Source organism: Macrotis lagotis, chromosome 8 (assembly GCF_037893015.1).
Source record: "Macrotis lagotis isolate mMagLag1 chromosome 8, bilby.v1.9.chrom.fasta, whole genome shotgun sequence".
NCBI classification, from domain to species: Eukaryota; Metazoa; Chordata; class Mammalia; order Peramelemorphia; family Peramelidae; genus Macrotis; species Macrotis lagotis.
The window spans coordinates 165,645,898-165,671,060 of NC_133665.1; the positions used below are offsets into that span (position 1 = coordinate 165,645,898).

General features: G+C 35.1%; 1 protein-coding gene across 1 annotated transcript in view; it reads left to right on the top strand.

Moving 5' to 3' along the window:
- SUCLG2 (succinate-CoA ligase GDP-forming subunit beta) overlaps positions 1-25,163 on the top strand; it is a 412,323-nt gene that overhangs the window by 133,905 nt on the left and 253,255 nt on the right. The window lies entirely within an intron of this gene.

Here is a 25,163-nt window from a genome sequence, read left to right on the forward strand (position 1 = left end):
TGATTATTAAGTGTTTGTTGACTTGAATTGACTTCATAACACTTCATAGACCAAGGATCCAGACAATTTCCCCAATTTGTCATCAAAGCCTGCAAAGGAATAAACTTTCCTCTTGATGAAGGAAGTGAGTGGGGCTATTTCTTAGTAAAGAGCCACAGATGCTATCAAAGTTCCAATTGTCTCCATGGCATTTAAGTCACAAGATTTTTTTTTAGTATTAAAGAATAGAAAATTAGTTTTAATTGTTACTTATGAGACACCATATGGCTACCCTGTAATTTTGGCTTCCCATGGAGAGGCATGTGCATATGGAAAATGAAATTAATTGGAAATCACACCCTGAAATCTATTATTAAGTTAATATAGCTAACAGCTTGTGGGGTGTCCTCATCCACAGCATGATGCAATTGTACACAATAATGAGTAACTCTACACCATTCTAGGACACTCACAGGGATAAAGAGAGGTCAGGTAGATTGGCTTCACAAAGGAATATCCTGGATGGAAGCTGCTTCATCTACCATTGGCATCCCTCTCACTGGATAATCACATTGAAGTGAAGAAATTTAATCATATTTAGCTGGATTCATCCACAGGACTTTTTTGAGGTTCATAATCAAATGCATTTTTTTGATATTGTAGAATAAAATTGTAGTGAGTTAAGGTCATTTTGGCTAGGACATGCAATGCTCTGTTTAAACTCTTAGGAGCTAGTCTTTGTACTAAATGATAGAGTATTTTATAGTATTTAAAGACAAGTCATATGGCTTAATAGATAAATTTTTGGAGTTATAGTTAGGATTAAGGACCTAAAGCCCCTTCTCACTGGGAGGTATGGGAGGTATAAATCAAATATGTTTTGTATGGATATGATCATCAATAAGTTGTTGCCTCCATTGGAATGAGACTTTCTTGAGAATAGGGGCCAGGTTTTTTTTTTTTTATTTCTTTGCATTCACTGTGCTTGCCCAATACTTAACACATAGAAGAGACTTAATAAATGTTTATTTACTGACTCATTGAAAAATTCAGTTCAAAAATGCCTCTGATTCTTGCTATCAAGCAATCAGTAAGCATTCATATGGGCTTACTTTATAACAGACATTATGAAAATAACTGAATAATAATAAAAAAAAATTAAAGGTCCATCTCTCAGCTCTGGGAATTTTCTCTGACTGTCCACAACTGGAATATGTTCCTCATTTCCACTCACTAGCTTTCTTTAAATGCCACCTACAGTTTTATCTTCTACAAGAAGCTTTTCCTAATCCTCCTTGATTATAATGCCTTCTCTCTTGTATTTATTGTTGCCTTTCAGTCATTTCTTTATGAACATCAAGTCTTATATTTCTTTTATTGTTTTATCAGGTTTAGTATAATAAGAGTTTAAAAAATGAATTTTGATTCATTTTTTACTTTCAAAAGAATCTTCTTCACAAAGTGAAGGATATATGGGTAAGAGCAGTAACTTAAGGGGCAGCTAGGTGGTGTGGTGTGGTGGATAGAGCACCAGCCCTGGAGTCAGGAGGATGTGAGTTCAAATTTGACCCCAGACACTTAAATATTACCTGTGTGATCTTGAGCAAGTCAAGTAACCCTATTGCCTTGCAAAAAAAAAAAAAAAAAGAAACAACAAAAAAAGAGCAGTAACCCATCTGAACAAGATGGAAGGCCAGTATTTTAACCTGGAATACATTAAGCTTTTTTAATTGTCATTAGGATATCTACATTATGAAATAATTTGTTTCCACATATATCTTATGTCCTTAAGTACATGATTCTTAGAAATCCAAGAGATACACAAAAAAAGTGAAGAATCCCTGACATTTAGGTTTCACTTTCCTAAAGATTCAATATGAGTCATTAGCATGCTATGACAACCAAAAAAATGTTGATTAATTTTTGGTTGGATTAAAAGATTCATCTTTAAGAATTAAGGAATGTAGAGGCCAATGTCATCTGTCCTGGTTGGATCACATCTGGAGTATTGTGTTTGGTTCTGAGTGCCATATTTTAGGCAGGACATTGATAAATTGGAGTGCATTGAAAGAAGGACAACCAGCCCTGTCAAGGTCCTGGAATTCATACCACATAATGATTGAACTGAAAGTATTTATTCCTGGAAAGAGAAGACTAGAAAGAACATCAAAACTGTTTTCAAATAAATGAAGGGCTGTTACTTGAAAGAGCAAGTAGACTGTTTCTGCTTGCCCCCCTTTTTTCCCCATTTACCCTTCAGAGTAGAATATTCCCCATCTGTCTATTAATAATAGCTATTGTATGTATATGCATTAACACTATTGAAAGTCATATCCTATTTCAGAGCAAAAAATGGAACCCTCAAAATGTCCAGAATTATTTTTGATTGAAGGATTGGTTTCTCATCAAAACACTAAGAATAGCTTGGACCTTTTGGCATTCTTTGTTGTCCCCTTCTCTCCAACCAGATCTGAGCTTGCAGAGATCATGTCTCTTTTTCCCCTTTACTTCTCACTGTGGAGAGTTAATTGCTCAGTTTTTGGAATTCCATTTTAGATTTGAGCTCTCTTTATTAGAGCAAGTAAGTGAAAAATCCCCTCAAACCCACTATTTAGATGCCCTAAACCTTGCTTCCCAGTCCATCCAGTCATGTACCAGAACACTAGTGCCTAATCAGTGTCCTTTGACATCATCCACATTTCCTCTCTGCCCCAACTATCTCTCATGATTTTACTGGGGGAGCCTTCATCAAATCAATGATACTATTGCACAGTAAAAATCAAGATTGCCTTCTAGTTCTCGATTCATAATTCTTGGTACTCTCCAGACCAAGCATCTCTTCCTTGACCACTATTCCTTCTTCCTATATTTGTGGTAACCTCCCTTTGTGAGGCATGGACTGTCTCACCTTTGCTTTTACGTCCCTAATGGCCAATATTGCCTTTGAAATTTATTAGGTATTAATGACTGCTTTTTAGTGATTGGTTTGTTGGTTACTTCATCAGGAAGATTTGAGACGTGATCTTTCTGTGCATTCATAATAAAAGTAGTAAAGGAAATTAGTTGATGGAGTAGCTTTAGGAATATTGAAGCCTCAATTTGTCACTCAAGTTTCATATCCTTAGAGCAGGGCTGTGGCAGGTGAAAGATGAATGACTGAGGAAACAAAAGATTTGATCTTTCAAGCATATTGACTTATTAAGGGATGCATACCAATTGCCTAACAAATCAGCTCTAAGCCCCTTCTTCATCTTAGAGCTGAAGGGAGGCGGGGGGGGGGAGGCAGAATTTTATACATTAAAAACAGTCAAATTAGGCCAATTAATTAAAAAAGAAAAAAAATTCAGCAATAGCTATCTGGTTTCTAATTGAATGAAGAATTGGAGACTTTCCAAGTTGAGAGAAGAGTGAAAAAGTGAAATTCCCTGAATTCATCAAAAAAGTGCTCCACTCCCCCTAGGTGACTATAAACCATCAAAGGAACATGAAAAAAATAAATGATTGATCAGTAAGGGGCCATTTTTCAAAGAAGACTTACGAATTACTTGATATATACAATCATGAGAAAAATCCTTGCATCAATCTTGATATTTGACTAGGTTTCTGATCAGCATAACCTAGGTCCTTGGTTAAAGATCTCTAAGCAGCAGGGAGAAGTATTCTAGTTTCTCAGCCACACAGGGCTACGTTCAAACAATGCAATAAGGTTTTTACAAATTCTTAATTAAATATAGTTTTCTCGCAAGGCAGAAATTGAACTAGACTCTTAGTTGAATAGAAACTAAGCCAATTCCAGAACTGAGTCACAAGATAGAATCAGTGCGGTTCATTCCATGTCCACAACTGATCTTTTGCTGTCTTAATCCCATCTATTCCCTGCAAGAGATTTAAAAATGTTATATTAATTATTATTTGGGAATCCACCTGCAGGAATTTTGGACAGTTATATTATACAGTTCCTATTTATCATATTATCTTGTTCATTTGAGGGCTTACCATGTGTGGTAAGTAGAGATCAGAGTAGGAAAAACTGAACATTTATCTTTAACAGTGGTATATCAGCTTGTAAATGTTGAAAGACAAGAGGAGGGGGCAGTTAGGTGGCGCAGTGGATAGAGCACCAGCCCTGGAGTCAGGAGGACCTGGGTTCAAATCAAGCCTCAGACACTTAATAATTATCTAGCTCTGTGGCCTTGGGCAAGCCACTTGCCATTTGCCTTGCAAAAAACCTAAAAAAAAGACAAGAGGAAGGGGGTACCCCTATTTTTTGCTTTATTATTTATTTGACTTATTTTTTACTGCATGAGGTACCAAGGTGGTATAGTAGGAAGGACCGTAATCTTGGAGTCAACCAATACAAAACATTCTGGGTGTGAGGTATTATACTAAGGAAAAAAAAAAAAAGAAAGGTTGAGAAAATTGTTCATTACCAAGGAATTGCTATCAGTAACCTATGATTTGGAGTTAGGAAGACCTAAGATTAAATGTTCCTCAGACACAATTTAGTTGTATTGCATAGGACAAGTCATTTGTCTTTAGCCTCAGTTTCTTCTTCTAAAAAATGACAACAACATGGCAACTACTTTAAAGTGTTGTGAATATCAAGCAAGATCACACATGTCAAGCCTTTTGCAAACTTTAAAGAATTATGTAAATACTGTAAATCCCCATTATTACAGAACTACAAAGGGGGTTTATAACTGAGGAAAAAAGAAGTAAAGCTTCTAAATTAAAAAGAAAAAAAATCTTTATTGTGTCAACTTAAAGATTTCCTTGTATTTTTGAATCCCTTTTTAAAAGAACTACAGGTATTAAAGAAAAATAAAGTAGTTTTTCTTGGAGTCTGGAGTATTATACCATTTTGTTTCCCCCTACTTCTCTTGACTACACTTCTCACTTCTTTCATGACTTCTCCCGATTCCCACCCTAATCTAAGGTGTCCCAAGATTCAGTTCTCATTTGTCTTTTCCTTTCTCTTCATATCCTTCATTGCTCATTTTACCCTATGTAGCATTGCACATAAATCAACTTAAAACAATGTTCTGATCATGTCATTCCAATGATCAAGACATCCAAAGGTTTCATATTATCTGTAGTCGAGTCCCAAACTATTCAAGATTTTTAACCCCATTCTAGCTCTAAATTTCTGATCCTATGAATGAATTCTCAAAGCTCAACTGTTTTTGGTTCATAGTTGGCTCTTAGTAAATGCTCATTACCTGAATTACTAAATGAAAAAGCATTAAATCCTTACTTTAGGCTAAGGATAACAATGCATTTATCTTTCACTATGTGTTGCAACCAAATATGCCCTTCCCTTTTGTGCCATTGCTCAAATTCCTCCCTGTACTTGGAATATTCTCTTCTTTCTATTAAAAAAGACAATAAAAACAAAAAACAAAGAGAAAAGAAGAGAAAAAAAGGGAAAACAGAAGGAAAAGAAAGAAAAAAGAAGAGACAAATCTCTTGCTGTTTAGTGTAATGTTTTATCATTTCATTGTCTCTCTGGAGGAAAATGATGTGTCCTTTCTCTTCATTTTCATCTGTATATCCTCCATCTGAATTCCTTTTTGAACATGGCAGGTACCCACTTTGTATATGACTTATCCTTTCTACATGATTGCAATGGACTTTGTTTGACTTATCGTTGTAGCTCCCAGCAAGGTTCTTCAAACAGAGTAGGCAAAGGAGAAACATTTGTTGAAGTATCTCTAGATTCCCCTAGGGCCACCCCCCCACAATGTGCCATGTTTTTATTTATATTTTGATAGTTCATTTAGTTACGAGGCCTGTGTTTTCTTCACTCTTAGCCCATTCCCTTCCGATATCCATAGCTGTCATCTGGCACAAATGTCCTTGGCACAGTCTTCATATTTCCTGGTGGAGCAAACATAATTTGGCACCATCTGGAGCTGGTTCACTTTAGTCCTCATTAGCAGACTGGGAGTTATATGAACATGGTGAAGTACTCCCCTAGCATAGTTCCCCAGATCCCACCAATTCTCTTCCCCCTTCCTTTCCTCTTGCCTTCTTCCCTTGCCCCTTTTCATTCTTTACCCCTTCCTTTCCTTTGACTTCATCCCCTCCCCTTCTCATCTCCTCTTTCCCTCCTACCTCCTTTTATCCCATTTTTTCTTTCCTCTTCTTTCCTTTCTCTTCCAAACTTTAATCTCTCTGTTTCTATTCCCTTTACTGACTTTTCTCCTCTTCCCTCCAGTCTGTCTGTCTGTCTGTCTGTCTGTCTGTCTCTCTCTCATTCCTTTCTCCTCTTTCCCTTCCCTTATCTCTCTAGCCATTTCTTTTCATTTCTTTGCTGATTCTTTTTTTCCTTTATGGTCCTTCTTCTCTATCTACTCCTACTCTGTCTGTTTGCTGCCACTTTTTTCTCCCTTCTCCCTTTCCTTGTCATTAAAGAGCTATAACATGCACCCTTGGAATACCCAAGATAATGACTTCTTTCAGAGTGGCCCAAACTGAATTATGAGTTATTACTGATTTACATAAGATGTGAGCAGATGGAAGAAAGGAAGCTTTTCAGGAGGGTGGGGACTCCAATCATAACTCATTCTTAGAAAGTAGCCTTTGTTATTTCATTATATATACTAGAGCTATAGAACAGAGACGATAGGTTTTTAGACTTAGAAGATGTCGGAGAGGACATCAGGTCTTTTTTTTTTTTGTTCAGTTATTTTTCAGTCATGTCTGACTTTTCATGACCCCACTTGGGATCAAGGAGTGGTTTGCCATTTCCTTCTCCAACTCATTCTTATAGATGAGAAAACTGAGACCAACAAGGTTAAGTAATTCAAATAACTAGTGAGTATCCGAGATGGGACATACTATATGTCTCTTGCAGGGGCATAGGATTAAGACCCTTGTAACCTCACCTCCCTTCTAATCTCAATTGAGGTACCTCCAGGAGGCTTTCTTTTCCTGGATTCTGTTAGATCCCTCTCTTCTTAATAATTAGTCATTTATTTTATAAATTCCTTTGAAGAATTTATTGTTTCTTAGTACAATATGAACTCCTTGAAGTTAAAAACTATTCTTTTTCGGTAAGGTTTTTTTTTTATTTCTATATTTTGGCATGGTTCCTTAGCATCTAGCAGGGCCTTAATCAATATTAACAAATTGAATTGAATTACATCAATTGGGTTTGGTTTGAACCAAGGGACTCAATCTCAAATTAAGATTTGCTAAAAAAATTCATCTCATCTGGTTAAAACTCGAGAAATGTTTTAGAGTGATACCTTTTACAAAGCACATTAGTGGTGGCAAGGATAGAAAAAGGGATTTTTTTGTATGAAAATGTTACCCTTCAGGAATCTAATTTCATGGACATGTTGGTTGGAGAGGAAGAGGTGTTTGACTTCATTTCTTAAGAAATAGTTTTGCCTTCCAGGTAGCCTTGTTTCAAAAACCTTGCAGGTGTATAACGTCTGAAGTATGATGTCAAAACTTCAGATAGAAGACAATTATACTGTCAAACTAGAAAAGCTTTTTGTAGAAAGATTGCATTCTTTGCCTCCTGATCACATAAACATGGGACTGGGGCCCTGAAGGCTAATCCTGTCTTTGCCTTGGGGTGGCAGCTTTTTTTGAGGGATAATGCTTTCTTGGGGGAGGGGGCCAGAGCTATGTTTGACTATTTTGAAGGGGAGAGATGTCATGTACCTTCAATGGCATTGCATTTTGATCACTCACCTATACTTACACAAAACATGCCAATTTTGAAAATTCCTTTTGAAGGCAGTATCCTGCATAGTCATCAGATCTCACCATTCAATTGCCACCTTCATGGCAAGTGATTGCTTGGAGGATTTTGTAGAAAATGAACCATTTCTAAAACCAATTTTATTTAGGAGAGATGTTTGTCTTTCAAATGTGGGAAGGGAGCTTAATTCTAGGTCTCCCCTGTTTCTTCCCAGATATATAACATGCCAGAGAGTACATGGACATTCCCCATGTATAGTCTGACTTATTAGATATTATGTAAGAGGTAACTGCTAGAGTCAGGAAAACTTGAGTTCAAATTCAACCTTAGATGCTTACTCATGGTTTGACTCTGGATAAGTCATTTTACTTCTGTTTGCCTCAGTTTCTTCATCTATAAAATAGAAATAATAAAAACAATAATATATCCTTCCCAGAGTTATTGTAAGGATCAAATGATTTACATGTTTAAAAAAGGGTGAGGAATTAGCAAAGTGTCTGATATATAGTATCACTATATAAATAGGGTGGCAGAGTGGATAAAACATTGACCTTGGAGTTAGGAGGACATCCAGTCTTTGACACTTGCCACTTACTAACTGTGTGACCTTGGACAAATCACTTAACCCCAATTGTCTCACATCAAGGGCCATCTCCAGTCATTCTGATGTGTGTGTGTGTGTGTGTGTGTGTGTGTGTGTGTGTGTGTATTTATATATATATATATATATATATATATATATATATATATATAGAGAGAGAGAGAGAGAGAGAGAGAGAGAGAGAGAGAGAGAGAGAGAGAGACAGACAGACAGACAGACTGAGACTGGACCCAGATGATTATGGATGAGGTGACTTAGCATATTTATTCCTCACTGAAATACGATTGATGTGTGTCATGGCATCACCTCCCTGACGTCATGGTCTTCTTCAAGAACAAAGGATAAACATCACCTTTATCATATCACTACATAAATATTTTTTCTTTCCCTTATTCTGCCCTGCCTTCACCCTTTTCCTTTTTAAGATTGTCCTTTAGGAGTACTATATAAAATGTAAGATCCCAATAGAAAGTAAGCTCCCTGAAGACAGGGATTGATTTCTTGTTTTTGTCTATATGCCTCAAGTCTAGTGTTTGATATAAGGTAGTTACTTAATGTTTGTTGAATTGGATTAAAGGCTAAAAATGGATATTATTTTCTAGACTAGGACCAAATCTCATCTTGATTCATACTTTCTTCTTTTAAGGAAAGAATGTGGCCTGTTGAAGTGCATAGGGGTGAGAAGACAAGAGAATTTCATTCTTTGTATCTTTCATTTGTGCATCATCTCCTTTGAACTGGAAGAATGTATGGGGATGATATGTGGCCTTATAGACTCTATAGACATTCTTTCTCTTCCCCAACATTGAGTTAGTCTCCTAATTTAGCTGAAGTTGAAAAATTAAAATACTATAATTTGAATCGATAGCAACAAAAACTGGATTAATTTGGCAGGTTATGCAGTGTATAACATATTGAACTGGGAGGCCTCAAATCCTGAATTCACATCCTGCCTTAGATACAAGTTACTTTTACAAGATACAAGTTACAAGATACAAGAAACTCTTAGTTTCCATTTCCTCTTTGGTAATATAGAGATATAAAGTGCACCTAGCTCACACTGTTGTAAAATTCAAATTATATAACTTGTGAAATACTTCATGTCTGCATGTCTCTCTGTGCCTTCATGTGTGTGTGTACAAACATATATGTACATACTAATACTTATCATTTGTATCATGACCATCAGCATCATCACTACCATATGATCATACATCTAGAGATAGGACTCTTGATGCTATTTAGTCCAACTACTTTGCTTTATGATTGAAAAAACTGCAGACCCAGAAATATTTAGTGATTTGTTCAAGGTCACATAGGTAGTGAGCAACAAACAAGATTTGAACCCAAAATCGCTCATTCAAAATTAAACACAAAAGTAAAGGTTGTTTATCTATTTATTTATTCATTGATTCATTTATTCCTCTCTTCATTCATTCATTTATTCATTTATGTGGCATTATTATGGATGTTATTTTCCAAGCTAGGACCAAAATCCCATCTTGTCTCATGTTTTCTTCCTTTATGCAAAGCATGAGGGGCAAGAATACAATTTGAAAATGGTTTTTATTGACTTTGATAGAACAATTCCCTATCTCTATATGTCCTTGTTTATGTACTGTCTCCTTTGACCTAGAAGGACAGTTAGGGAGGGGTGACATCTGTCCTTGTGGACTTCGAAACTCCTCTGGCACCCCTCACCCACATCAGTCTCTGTTAATTTAGCTGACTTTTAAAAATTGCTTCCCCTGAATGAACCAAGGGCATCCCATTTTTCAGGGTGATTCTGCTTTTAGAACTTCCTGACAGCTGTCCCAGGAAATCCTTCCAGATTGGCAATTTGACGCCTTGCCTCTTTCTTCAGTTTAAATCACCTTGTACTTGTATTGTGACAGGTTCATGATGAGAGGTTACCATGCCAGGTCAATGGTGCATATAAGGATCTTGATAAGACACCCATATCCTGGCAAACCTCTGCATGGTTTATTTACTCATTTGGCTTTTTAATGTTGTGTCGACCAGGTCCCTAAAGATCAAGTTGAAAATCACAGGGGCACAGATGTTTGTTTCTATTCTGAAAAGAAGGTTGTTATAGCAGCTCCTTTTTCTGGTATCAAAACTGGAAACAACCTAGGCTACCATTGACAAGAAGATGGCTAAACAAATGATAGTCTACAAATGTATCAGACTATGATTATATCATATTCTTCTGAGAAATTTAGGAAAAACTGAGAAGGTTTTATGAAGTGATGTGGAAGGAATAAGGCAGAATCAAAGGGACAATTCATTGAATGATGATAATTAACATAAGAGAAGAGTTTACAGGAGTATTAGAAGTGGCAGGGTTTACCAGTCTCCCAAATTTGTTTCCTGCCCAGACTCCTTACAACCATCATCTAGAAGAAATCATTCTTCTGGAGAAGGGTCAGAAAGTCTATTGTACTCCAATCTTTCAATCCACCTAACCATGCAAGCCAGCAGGACAACCCGAAGGAGAGATAGGAGGCAGCATGGGCTCAGGAACATCCACCTCTGCCTTGACCACTCTGTTTCCTCAGATCTTGATGAAGGCCTTTTCAGCCCAAGTTGAGTCTTCTCAAGCCAAGAGACTTGGGAACCAGTCCAATGCCTTAGACATTATGCTAGGGAAGCAATCCCTGAGGAGATATATAGTCTGGCAATAGTTTGAGTTTATATTATATTACAATGACCAAAGACATAGAAAAGACAGCTTTTACAACCAAAGTCCTTAGCTCTGTCAAGTGACTCTACATCAGACACTAATAGGATTTAACCAATGAAAATGTCATAGGAGCCAAAGGCATTACCTTCTCTTACTGAGATACCTGCAAAACACAGCGTAATTGCTGAAACAAAATAAACATTATATTAATACTTGCTCTTAGTGTTTTATTTGGGTCCTGCACCTTAAGGACCATGGGATTTTCCCATTTTACTTGCAACTGAAAACTTGCTATATGTAACTGTCTCTCTAATTAAAATATAAGCTCATCAAACAATGCTTTGGACACAGTAAAGCCTTAATATTTTCTTCATTCATTTAGTCAATAATAAAAGATAGAACAACCGCAAAGAGCCATTTTGGTTCTAGAGAATACTGAATGAAATGCATTTTGTTTGAGAAGGAGGACTATGGGTAAGGAATGTTGTCAAAGATAGTCAGATGTGTATGTGCCTAATACATTTTACTGAATTATTTTTCTTCGTTACAGTGGGAGTGAGGTGGCATATATCAGGAAATCACTGATCTAAAAACCCACACAAACTAATCAATTGATTTTTAAAGGGTTTTGGTACAATTGAGTAAATAACTTTCATTATTCCAACTTGTTTCTTTTGATCAAAAAGCTTAATTGTCATTATCTATTTTCTAATTAATGATTTGATTGACTTTGAGGTAAATAAAATGAGCCTAGATCAAAAGAGTGTTCTGATTGAACATTGACTCACCAAGTAAGAAGGATGATTTTTATTAACTGCCTCACTTAAACACATTTGTACAATTGCAGAAAAATGGCCATCAATTATCTTTCTTTTTTATTACCTATTGAGGCCAGTCTATGCCTCTCTGAAATAATTATTTACATTTTTCCAGCGTTGGTTAATGCCAAGGTAAACTTTTCTTTCTTTCCTATATATCCAAGTTTCTTCCAAAAGTCAAATATGTAACATGCTAATTTCTCAATTTCTTATTTGCAATATTTGGTCCAGTTTCCCAATCATCAACTCTATAGCTCAGCAAAACATTTGAAAAAAAATACAGCAGTGATCCACAAGAAGCTTTTCCCAGCTAGCTCCAGTGCTGTGTAGCTAATCAGAAAAGGATGTGGTTTTGAAAACAATCCAGGAAAACAGGTGGACATCTTGTTGATGCTGAGGGTTGGTCTAGAGGAGGTTCTTAATGAGATTGAGAAGCCAAGTTTCAGATTTATAGGATTTGGATGTTAGCTGATGATTTAAGGGCTGAGTCGGAGGTGACTTCTTTGGCTATCTAAATTTTCCCTGCTCCCCACATTTCTCCATTCACCCTCATATATATATATATATGTACATATATATATATATATATATGTATATATGAAATCTCCCAGTTAAATTGAATAATCAGCTATGTTGGAAGCCCTAGAGAAAATTTAAGATAAGAAAACTGGTAAGTGATAATGAAAACTGAGAAAGAAGATCCAGGGGTTAGGAATTGGTCCTGATATTTTACTGATATAAAGAAAACCCTGGGGAGGAGATACCCTCTACCCATGCAGGACCACACATTCTCTGTTTCTCATGGCATTAGAGTGTTACCAAAAATACTGTGAGATTAATTAACTTGTTTAGGATCACACAGCCATTTAGAGAGGCCACTTGAACCCAGATCTTCCTGTCTCCAAGTTCTGTTCTCGAGTTGCTTCTCCATGGGGGGAAAAAAAGATAAAATTGTAAAAATCATATACCACTTCAAATTTCCCTTTATCTGACTCTCTTTCCCCTTTCTCAGAGAGTCATCTTACCCAACGGTCATTCCAATTTTTAGAAAACTACAAGGTATCCTTCTATAGAAGACTATTAAAAGCCACCCCCACCCCTGCCATCTGTGTTTAAAATTCCAGTGACAGATTTCAGACACAGTGAATAGATCAGGAAGAGCTATAAAAGCACAAGGTAGAATCATTTTAAACTCACAGTTTGAAAGGGATATAATAAATTACATGGAAACCTGGGAGGCTCATTTGAGGACAAGGGTCCTCAAATATCTTTTTGTCCTGTTACCTTTGTGAGTTAGCACATGAAGGTGGTCTACTTGATTCCTTTACATGAAAAGTCTGTTTTCTCAATTTCTCTTTGAATAATTAATTGATTTTTAAAATAAAATTGTATTGATATCTCTTAGTTTCAATGATCAAAATTTCCCCTTTTATGCCTTTCTTTGCCCTCTCCTAAGACTCATCCCATCCAATGAGGAATTAGAAAACAGGAAGAGAAACAAGAAAAAATCAATGAATACATTGAAAAATATGAATCTATATATCCATATATAGAGAGAAAATAGATAATAAATAGAAAGATAGATAGATATCATGGTATACATACACACACAAACACACACACATACACTTAACAACACCTTAACAATAAGAAAAGTCACACCTTTATGTTGAATTGGAGGGCAGGGAGTTGTCTTCTCATATCTCTTTTTTGCCATAGAGGCCCCATACTGACAAGCAAGGTAAACACTACTTTAGCACCAAGTCTTGCCTAGCAAGTCAGAGACATGAAATACTCTAAGCAAAGAGATAGATGTCTCGCAGTAACAAAGATGAAAAATGTGTCTTTCGATGATAGCAAATCTCTGTGTGTCATTTTTAAAGACAGGGTCATCAACTTGATGACTTAGAGCTCTTTGACAATCTCAATCTGTAACCCATGTGCTGCCCATGGCCTTGAAAGCCCATGCACGTGGCCTGTCCTGCATAACCAGGAAAGGAAGAAACAAATGAACCCATGCTCAGTGTTCACATTAAAAATGACATGGTCTTTTTTGTTTAAAAAGTAATATCTTATTAAGATCCTCATGATTTTTATTATTATCCTTTGTTATAGTATCACAATGTATTATAGTTGTTAGGGTGTGTTACCTTTTAGAAATAAATAAATATTCTACGTAACCCCTTGTCACGTTTTTGTTGGAGGATGTGGTCCAGAAGCATTAAAAGGTTGAACACCCTTGTCCTAAATATTCCCTTCAATGTTAAGCAGATCTCCATAGGCATGAATGATTTCTAGTTTAAAACTCTGAACTAATTATCTGTTAAATTAATTCATTTAAAGGCAGAGTAGAACAATGAAACAAGAAATTGATAAAGTTGAACAAATGCTGACACACAAAATGAGCAGGATGCCAAATAAGCAGCCCTAGAAATATAATGGAAGTTTAGTTCATTTCATATGATCATAGATTCTGGAACAAACGGGAAAACCTCACTAGTAAAAACGATCGTCCCTGAAGTCATCCACAGTCCTTATCAAGATGGAACCTGGCAATTGCCTCTGGAGGTGCTGTAGCCCCCCCCCCCCCCCCGCCTTCTTTAACAGTTACAGCTACTCCTCTGGGAAAAAGAATTCTTACCACACAATTCTTTAGCATTGTTGAATGGTTCAACATCAGAAATAGAACCATTTTTATCAGTAAAAATGAAAATAAAGAACTGCTTTCCCACTGCATCCCAAGTATCTTGAATTCAGTTGACTTCCTGACTTGGAATAGAAACCCTCTTTATTTATTCTCCCTCCACATTGAAATGTGAAGCTTCTTGAGTACAAAGACCTTAGCACAGCAGTTTGTACATGTGTTTTCCAAATATCTTTTTATTTATTCATTAATCCATTCTTTCATTTACTCATTCATAAACTGTATCTTTTCTCACCATATATCCCCCCCCCCCATAGTATGCTTGTGAATTTGATTTTTTGAACCTTTGTACAGGACTTTACCTTCATCACTATATGTTTCTCATCAATCTGGATTAGGATTTTTATTTGTGAATTGTTTCTATCCAAGCTTTTCATTTTAAGATTCTTTGAGGGCAGTCAGGTGGCACAGTGGATAGAGCACTGGCTCTGGAGTCAGGAGTATCTGAGTTCAAATCCTGCCTCTGACACTTAATAATGACCTAGCTGTATGGCCTTGGGCAAGCCACTTAACCCTAATGCCTTGCAAAAACAAAAAGCCTAAAAAAAAGATTCTTTGAAAAATATCTTAGATGAATATAATGGTAATAAATCCAAGGTGGTTTAAAACTAATCAAGATTAAATATGATTAAAATTTGGATTCATTAGAATTTTTTTTAAAAAACCAAACTTTTCTAGCCCTTTTTCATTTTGAAGCATTACTAGTTTCCCATGGTAATCATGGTATCTTTCATAGCAGCTCTATTCCAGAGATCCCTTCAAATAAAGAAAGATGTGAACTATTTATCTTATCAATTATTATAATTAGATACCAAGAAAGATTTTTTGGAAGAAAAATGTAATTTCTCCAAGTGAATATGTCTTCTCCTTTGTGTATTCTCTTTGTGTTCTCTGGATTTTTGCACGAAATTCGAATCTGCCTTTGTAAGTATTAGAGGACAGCTGGGACTAGAACTGGACCTGAAATAGCATCAGGGAAACGATGGAGAAGTCTACTTAAAATTTTGCTAACTGTGAATTGTGTCTGGTCATCCCACAGGGTTTTCTGTAACTGTGTGAGCCTGCTCAAATGCCTTTAATATTAAGTTGCATTTTAAAATGGGAAAAGAAATACCAGTTTTAGAAGCACTTTCCTATTTTTCTCCCCTTCCCCCAGATATATAACCCTATGGACAATAGCACAGGTTTTGTTCTTTGTTAAGTAGCTATACCATTTTCTCAGGGAGATGTTGCTTAAATTTATTTTCTAAAATATCAAAATGTTTTCCACAGTTTTATAATCTATTAACGTTCCTCCCCCAAAGACCTCCTATAATGCAAAAAAGAGAATAGGAAATGTCAGCATCAATTTCTAATGCAAAATTGTAATTCTCATTTGAAGACTACTTCTTTGCAAAGGAAACTTGAAATGGGTTGCTGCAATGCAATAATATTAAAATTCATAGAAGCATAGATTTTACAATAGGATGAAACTAAGAGATCGTTTATACCAATGCTAATTATCTTTACAGGTCTGAATAAGGTAATCCTGTTGCTTTGCCTTTCTACTCTCCTCTCTATACGTTAAGCTTGGGAAAACTTTTTTCTTATATTGACCCGATAAAATAAGTAATACATGTATATTAAATTTCTTTAGTGCACACACAAATTTAAACACACACACACACACACACACACACACACACATATATATATATATATATATATATATATATATATATATATTTACAGTGTCTGTGACCCTCTCCTCAATGGGGGTGGGGGAGGCAGAGATAAAACTGAAAATAACCTCTTTTTTCAAATCTAGACTCTCTAGCTTTGCAGAAAAGATTCCCTAAACCTCCTTGAAGGTCCGGAGGCATCTCTAGACTCCTTCAAAGCAAAGCTCAGGTACAACCACCTATAGATCTCTTGTGAATTCCCCAATATAGACTGCCTCATCCAGTGAAATTATTTTGAATTAAATCTGTAACACACACATATATGTGTATATATATATGCATATATATGTATATATGTGCATAAATATGTATGTATATATATATAATTTGCATGTGTTTGCATTCATATATGTGTATGTATACCCATGTATAATGAGTTGCCTTCTTTGTATATATGTGGTCTTCTATCAGTATACTTTGTCTTTTAAACAGATGCTTTTTTTCATTGATATATCTGTATCCAAGTGCTTAGCATATAAGAAAACAATATTTGTTGAATGAAATCAAAAAGATATTACCTTCATTGGATCATTAACCCCATTTTTTCACAACTGAGGCAACTGAGGCTCAGAGTTTTCTACTTGTCTTGTAATATGCATTGACATGTGGTTTTGAATCCAGGTCTTCTAAACCTATGAAAAAAATGAGCTATTTTGTTATTAAGCTTTTATTAATTTTTTTTGATAGAAAGGGGTGCTTTTTTAGATTAACATCATTAACATGAAATTAATTGAAAACTATGAAATACACAAAATGTGTATCTATTGTTCATTTTATTTAAAAGATTTTAGCAGTGAACCTTATCTGAGCCTTGGCAAACATTATTTTATCTATCTTTAAAAACTGTCTTACCATCAAATGGTATAGTAATGATTCTGAAAACAATTAATAACATCAGTGACAGAATCAAGAAAGTGGCTATTTTATCATTATATATTTTATGAGGCTTGTGATTTAGTAATAAGTATACAATATATTCAAGAGTACAGTGCTATAAAAAGGATGATTTATCTAATTTTAATAGAGGAATTTGTATAAAGAGTAAAAGAGAAATTGCTCTTATAAAAACAGGTGCATTCAGTTCATGGACCACGGCAGTATTTGACTCTTCCTGAGAGTGAGTTAAATTGAGGAAGCAGCACACTATTATAAGATGTTAGTGTTTTAATGTAACAAATACTTCTCTTTGAGTGAATGGACATTTTATTTGGAAATTAAAAGTTTATCCCACATCTTTTTTCTCTTAATAAACTAGAAGTTTTCTCTTTCTTCCTAATAGATCCTTCTTCTAAAAAGCGACTTGAATATTCTGAATGACCAGAAATTTTTGTGTTTGTAATAGGAGGAAGAGGAGGAGGAGGGAGGAGCAATAGAGAAAGATAGGGGAATTGGAGAAGGAAGGTGAAGGAAGAAAGTGTCCCTCCCCAGGTGGGAGGGAGCAATGTTTGTACTTCTGTTCTTAGTTCATCTTCTAAATGAATATCCTGGTATAAAAACTTCATTGATAGGATGTTGTCTAGCACCCCTGGTCATTTAATAGATACTTATCTTTAACTTGGTGTTAATTGATTAAATGGACTTGGGTCACTGACTGGCAACTAATTGTGTCACAAGAAACATGGGGAGGAGTACCATATTCAAATGGAGACTTAAGTTGAAGCCATTAGAAAAAGCACCCAGCCCTTCAGGGGGTGCATATAGATTCCTGAATGAGGAAGATAAAACTTGCCAAGCTGTAGAGAGCAGGGTGGGAGTTCAGATAAAGATCTTCAGGACTTAAATAAGTTATATATGAAAAGGAAAGAAGCAATAAGAAAAGGAAGGAAGGGAAGGAGGGAGGAAGGAAAGAGGGAGAAAGGAATCTTAAAGATACAGTAGCCACAATGACTTTGAAGTAACAACAAAATAATTATTATTTAAATTTTAGTGATTTAAAGAATACAAAGCACTTTTTATATATCAACTCATCTGCACCATGGCATTAAAACTAAATGTCGTTTTCTACATTTTACTCAAACATTCAAAATGGTTTTGTGATCATTGTGTCGTTTTACCATTTTTGTTCTGTGATACCATTTATAATTCCTTGATAAGCACTTCAGGGACTGTCATGTCAGGGTACAAGTTGGTATGTTTCTGCTATCATTTATGGGGAGAAAAGGGTTTTTGAAAATAATTTTTGTAAGTCTTTTCCTTTTCTTCTTCAATTTGCAGTATTTTTACTATTGCCATTTTCAATGCCCTTAGGATGACTTGGCTTGATCCTGCCAATCTTTCATTAAACTAATTTGTCCCAGATTTTCATATCTTCAATATTTATCATTTTCCTTTTCTGTCGTATTAGCCAATGTGATAGGTGTGAGGTGGTACCTTAGAGTGGTTTCATTTGCATTTCTCTGATCAAAAGTAATTTAGGGTTCTTTTTTAATATGGCTATAGATAGCTTTAATGTCTTTACTGATAACTCCCTATTTATATCAGTTAACCATTTATCACTTGAGAAATAACTTGTATTCTTATGCATTTGATTCAGTTCTCTACATATTTGAGAAATGAGAACTTTGTCAGAAATGCTATAAAATTAGTCCCCAGCTTTTTATTTTTCTTCTAATTGGTTTTGTTTGTGCAAAGCCTTTTGATTTAATATAACTACATTTTTTTCCCATTTCATACTCTCCACTCTTATTCTTCCCTTCTCTAGGAGGAGAGGTAAATTTCACAGATAAATTATTCTTTGCTCTCCTAATTTTCTTATGGTACCTCTCTTTATATTTCAATCATGTGCCCATTTTGACCTTATCTTGGAATCCAGTGTAAGATGTCAGTCTATACCTAGTTTCTGCCATGCTGTTTTCCAGTTTTCCCAGGAGATTTTATCAAATAGTATAAACTTGTCCAAAAAGTACGGATCTTTGAGTTTATCAAGGACAAGCTTACTATAGACATTTATTTATGAATCTTGCCTATCTATTCTATTCCACTGAATCACCCCTCTATTTCTTAACCAGAATCAGATAGCTTTGATGATCACTGCTTTATAATACAGTTTGAGATCTGGTATGGCTAGAATGCATTTCTTCACTATTTGTTTTCATTAATACCCATGATATTCTTGGTGCTTTGGTCTTCCAAATAAATTTTGTTATGATTTTTTTCAAGTTCTATAAAATAATTTTTGGTAGTTTGCTTTATATGACACTGAGAAAGTAAATTAATTTAGGAAAAAATGGCTATAATTTGACTCATCCCTGAGCAATTAATATTTTTTCAGTTTTTTAGACCTTATTTGTGTAAAAAGTGTTTTGTAATTATGTTCATATAGTTCCTAAGTTTGTCTTGGCAGTTAGATTCCCAAATATTATATATTATCTATAGTTATTCTAAAAAAGTAGTTTTATATTCCTTTGGACTTTGTTGATAACTAAATGGAAATACTGTTGATTTGTGTGAGTTTCAAATATTATGCAACTTTGCTAAAGTTATTTCAACTGTATTTTAGTTGATTCTGAAAGATTCTCTAAATATACCTTCACATCATCTGCGAAGATTGTTTTTGTTTCCTATCCTAAGTATTTTAATTTATTTTTCTTCTCATATTGATATTACTAGCATTTCTTATATGATATTTAATAAGAATGGTCATAATAGACATCCTTGCTTCACCTCAATCTTCTTGAAAAGAGTTTTTACCTTCCCACTATTACAGATACTTGGTGATGCTTTCTGATAAGTATTACTTATTATTTTAAATATAGCTCCATTTATTCCTATGCTCTCTCATGTTTTTAATAGGGATGGCACAGTTTTATATGTTGAAGAGCTCTTTAGTTTTGAATACTTGACTTAGGTAAATGAAAAGATAAAGTGATTTCTAAGTTGGAAAAGCACAAATCACTACCTACACCAGAAAGTCTTCTGAAGACTAAACAGAGAAAAAAGAAATATAAAGTTCTTTCTCTTTTGGCAATTTGTGTCAACATTTCATTTTCCTTTATTATTCAATTAGCCTGGGTTGAACTAAGATCTCCAATTCAGGGCTTCCTGATAAATAGCCAAGTATATCTTTACTAGATGTAATAAGAAATTGGATCTTCTTAAAATTGAAAGACAAAATTAAAAAAATTTTATTGGATGTGATTTCACAGGGATAAAAAAAAATCTTTATGAGGAAGATCCTTACCTGTTCTAAAATCATGATCTTAGAGAGTTGCTAGGAGCACAAACAGAAAAAAAAAAACATTTACTCCACATAACATACCTAGAATGTCAGATTTGAGACTTGAATGCACATCTTTCTTACTCCAAATAAGGGTTTCTTTGGGTGGCTTCTGAATACAAATTGTTGAAAATAAATCTACTTTTAAAAATTAAATATTATTAATTTCTATTTTGAGGTCACTTCCAATTTTTGAAAAACACAATTCTAAAGAATTTATTATACTCATTTTTACCCATCAATCTTCTTCCAAATGCAATATAACTCATCTATGGTGGTGAAGTGCTCAATTCAAAGGTACGCTGAAGATAATTTTGCATCAATCATTTTAGTGTGTCACATGCATGAATGTATTAAAACTAAAATGAACCAATTACACCAAGTTTGTCTAATTTAAAAATAAAGCATTCACCCTTTGTTCTACTCATACCTTGTCACTCATAATGGAATTGACATCCTACCAGAGTTTTTTCTTTTTCACCATGGAATTGCTTCAGGTTGTGGGGGAAAAATTTTGAAAAGCCACATCATTATACTTATAATAATTGCTGTTGTCATTTGGGTGAGAGGTAAGAAATAAACATAAAGCTGAAGTTATTTTTAAGTATCTAATAGTTTCAGAATAGTAAATCTATGGGATGGACAGTTTCTTTTACTTTTTCATGGAGGGTGTGGTTGTAAATATTGTGACATAAGAAAGAGTTATTTGAATATCTAAAGATCTACCAAACCTACCATATATGGCTCTGATTATTGCTACTTGTTCTGATACCAAAATAGATTGAACAAATTCTAAAAAAAAAAGTAATGCCTTTCTAACTTAGCTAATAGCATAAAGGTTTATTATATTTCAATACAAATCACTTTATATATATATATATTCAGGCAAAAGTTGCATTCTTTTGTTTGGGATAGTCTTTCTTAATTTATTTTGGGAATTTAGGCAGGAGATCACATAAAATCACAACAGTTTTTTTGTGAGTTTTTGGAAAAATCAGATCTTTATATAGAATAGAAACAGGGACATTAGATTGTGAATCAGCTTGGTAAATGATGACTGATCAGGCCCTACTTACTGTGAAATAAGATTTGGCTGGTTTACTTAATTTTCAAGAGCTTGGGTAAATAGCTACCAAATTAAAATTACTTCATGTCGGTTTCCTCTAGGGTGAGAGGAGCCTGCTTTGCTATGTGTAACTGAACTCCTCTGTATTGATTAGTGCTCCAGGACCGAGCTTTCAGAGTTAGCGTACTTTTAGTCCACTTACTTCAGGTCCTGAGTGCAGTTGTGGAAATATATTAGTATTGACGTGACCACTTACATTCTTTGTCATGGCTGTTGTTGCCAAATACAGCTCACACACTCTTGATCATCCTCAGTCTGTGCGGTCTGGAAATGAAATGGTTTGAAATTCTCTGGCTGCTGGTGGAATGGGGACTGGAGTAAGTGACAGCCCTTCTTTGAGAACATGACTGTTTTCTTGTCTTGTTGGTTAGTAATCAAGCCTCATTTAATCAAGTGTGCACATATCAATTAACAACAACCAATTAAGCATTCTGTCAGAGATTTCCTTGTGGTTTGAGGTTTTTGTGGCTATAGAGCTTTGAAGTGAGTGGTAAGAACATCATTTGTGATGTAGCAAGGGTAGGAAAAATCTAAGTCTGGAAGAATGGCTCCAAGGGAGTTCAGCACTTGGTCAGCTCCTTTTTTTTTTTTTAACAATTGGAAACAATGCTTTCATCAAACCAGGATGAATAAACATATATTTGATGTTTCTTGGCACTTTGAGTTTATTAAAAATCAACAAGAAGAATTAAATTAATTCTAATTGAAAAGTGTAGCAGCCTAAATATTTAATTATAATATCTAATTCTAATTTGATTCTAAATAATTTAATTCTTGTTACAGAATCCCCAAATACTTTCTCCTCACTTCTGTCTCTAAGCACCTATGCCACTTTATAGTGGAAACATTTCCTGATTTCCCTTGTTTTTTCTAAATACTTATATTTATATCTCTCTATATAAGCTAAGAGAATCCTCAGTTTGGGGCTGCAAGGCATACAAATATATATATATATATATATATATATACATACATATATTATAGATATGTAAACATATTTAGCAGATAATGATGGTGGAATGAAAAAGAATCATAAAGGAAGGAAATTTGTGCATTATGTAGATATATTTCTATTGTTGTTCAGGAGTCAGTTATGTCTCATTTTTCATGACTTCAATTAGGATTATGTTGACAAAGATAATGGAGTGGTTTGCTATTTCCTCCTCCAGCTAATTTTACAGAAGGGAAAACTGAGACAAAAAGGGGGTAAGTGACTTGCCTAGGGTCATACAGCTTCTATGTGTCTAAGGCTTAATTTGAACTCAGAAAAAATGAGTCTTCTTTATCCATTGTTCTCTATCTACTGTTACACCTAGCTGCCCCACATATACACTATTCTCATCTGTAACATTGAAATTAGAAAACCTGCAGGATTTGTCACCCAAGGTTGTTGTGAAGTTCAGATTTGATGATATATGCCAAATGTCTTGGCACACTAAAATTCTATTCCATGTAAAAATAAGATATATAGTCCAGTTGTCTGACAAGACCTCTTCCCATTCTACATCTATAATCTTATCGATGCCCATTAGCACTGTTATTAGTAAATGTCACCATTACTTCTTTCCCCAGGTTGGCCCCCTTTCCTTTTGCTTCTGTCCTTTCCATTTCTTCCTTCCTCACCAGCTCTGATAATCAGGAGAGTATAAGAATATTAGATTGAAAATCAGAGGACTTGAGTTCATATCTCAACTCTGATATTTATCATTTATATGATTTTAGTCAACTGAAAATCTGTCTTGGCTTCAATTTCATCATCATCAATTGGGCTAGTTGTACCCCATGCCCTAAAGGGTCCTGTTCAACACTCTGTAAGTCTCTTTTCCATATCCATGTTGTTTGCTACTCTTTAAGTGAGTTTTTTAAATGTTCATATTAAATATCATCTATTTTAATTTTCATCTAACCCTCTTAGTTCATTCATCTGCATATATAGGAAATGACTTTGGTTGTTTTATAGTCATGTCAAATGCTTTATGACCCCATTTTGCATTTTGGCAAAGACAATGGAGTGTTTGCCATTTTCTTTTTAACCTCAATTTACAAATATAAAACTGAGATAAATCAGATAAAGTGACTTGCTCAAGGACATATAGTTCATTTCTGAGGCTAAATTTGCTCTCGGGAAGCTGAGTCTTGAATTCAGGCTCAGTGCTCTAACCTGAGTCATCCAGTTGCCCTTTGGAAGTGCTTCAGAAGATACAATATAGGCTAATGGAAAGAGCACTGCAAGAGGAGTCAGAGAATAGGTCACTTTCCTTCAGTAGGCCTTGCTGTCTGCTTCTGTAAATTGAGTTCAGAGTCAACTTTTGCCAATGTCCCTTCTGTTTTTTAATTCTATGATTCCAAAGGAGTCCTCTTATCTCCACTCCTGAAAAATTGAAGCACCAAGTCGTGTGCATGGGCACATGCAAATACACACACACACACACACACACACACACACACACATATACACACTCTCCCCTGGCATGTTTGTATGTCCCTAATATATTCCACAACCTCTGATTTCTACAACTCTCCTAAAGAATTAAAAGGGCAGTCAGTGTTATGTTCCCTTTTCACTGCACTCAGTTAAGACTGACACTGATAAACATGTTGAAATTGTTTGACTGTGGCTTGTGGACCAACCTGTTAGACAAAGAAGGATGTCTGTGAAACTCTCTACTTCTTTTATTTTGAGGGAAACTGACAGAGATTTTTATGAGGTATTTTTGGAAATTATTTCCTGCTGCTTTTCTCCCCATGCATCATTTTCCTTACCCTAATCCTACTTTTTATTTTAACAGATGCAAAAGAAATTGTTTTAAAGGCTCAAATATTAGCTGGAGGGAGAGGAAAAAGGCACTTTCAATAGTGGATTAAAAGGAGGAGTTCATTTAACCCAAAGAGTAAGTTTGGGAATTTTATATTTTTGTTTATTATTCAGAAATGTCTTTGTCTAGGAAATGGGTAAAGAGAAGGAGGGCATTGAGGGTCAAGTGGTGGGGGGAGGAAAAAACCAAGCAAAACCCTCCTGTAGTTGTGGAGGATACATAATATATCTCTTCTTATTTTGGTTTCCAACAAGCCATCTGCTTTGGAATCTCATGTGACCCTTAGGCAAGTTCTATCCTATCTGGATCTCAATTTTTCCATCTGTAAAATTTAGGAGTTGAAGCTAAGGTCTTAAAACTCTAAAATGATGAACTTAGGGAGGAATATAACTTGATTTCACTCATTTCTTTTGACAGATAAGATGGGGCTTATGTGGATGGGTATGAAAGAGTAGGGGTGGTTGCCCAGAGGAAGATAGTTTGCTCTTCTATGGCAATGACTGTCCTGTTATGGCTTATATCCTCTGCCTTTAACATTTCCCAAATGTCTTTCTTCCTTGCATGAATAGCTCTCTCCCTATTCAAAAACCTACAATGACATTCCAGTGATGATCTCAAGGCCTTACTTCTACTAACACAAGGAATCTGACACTACATAATCTGACTGTACTCTACCTATTCAGCCATAACTCTTACTGCATCCCAATGTGGTCTGAGCTCTTATGGCCACCTCAGTTCTCTTATTGTCTTCTATGTGTCCCTGGCTCTTTCTGTCCTCCTGTCCA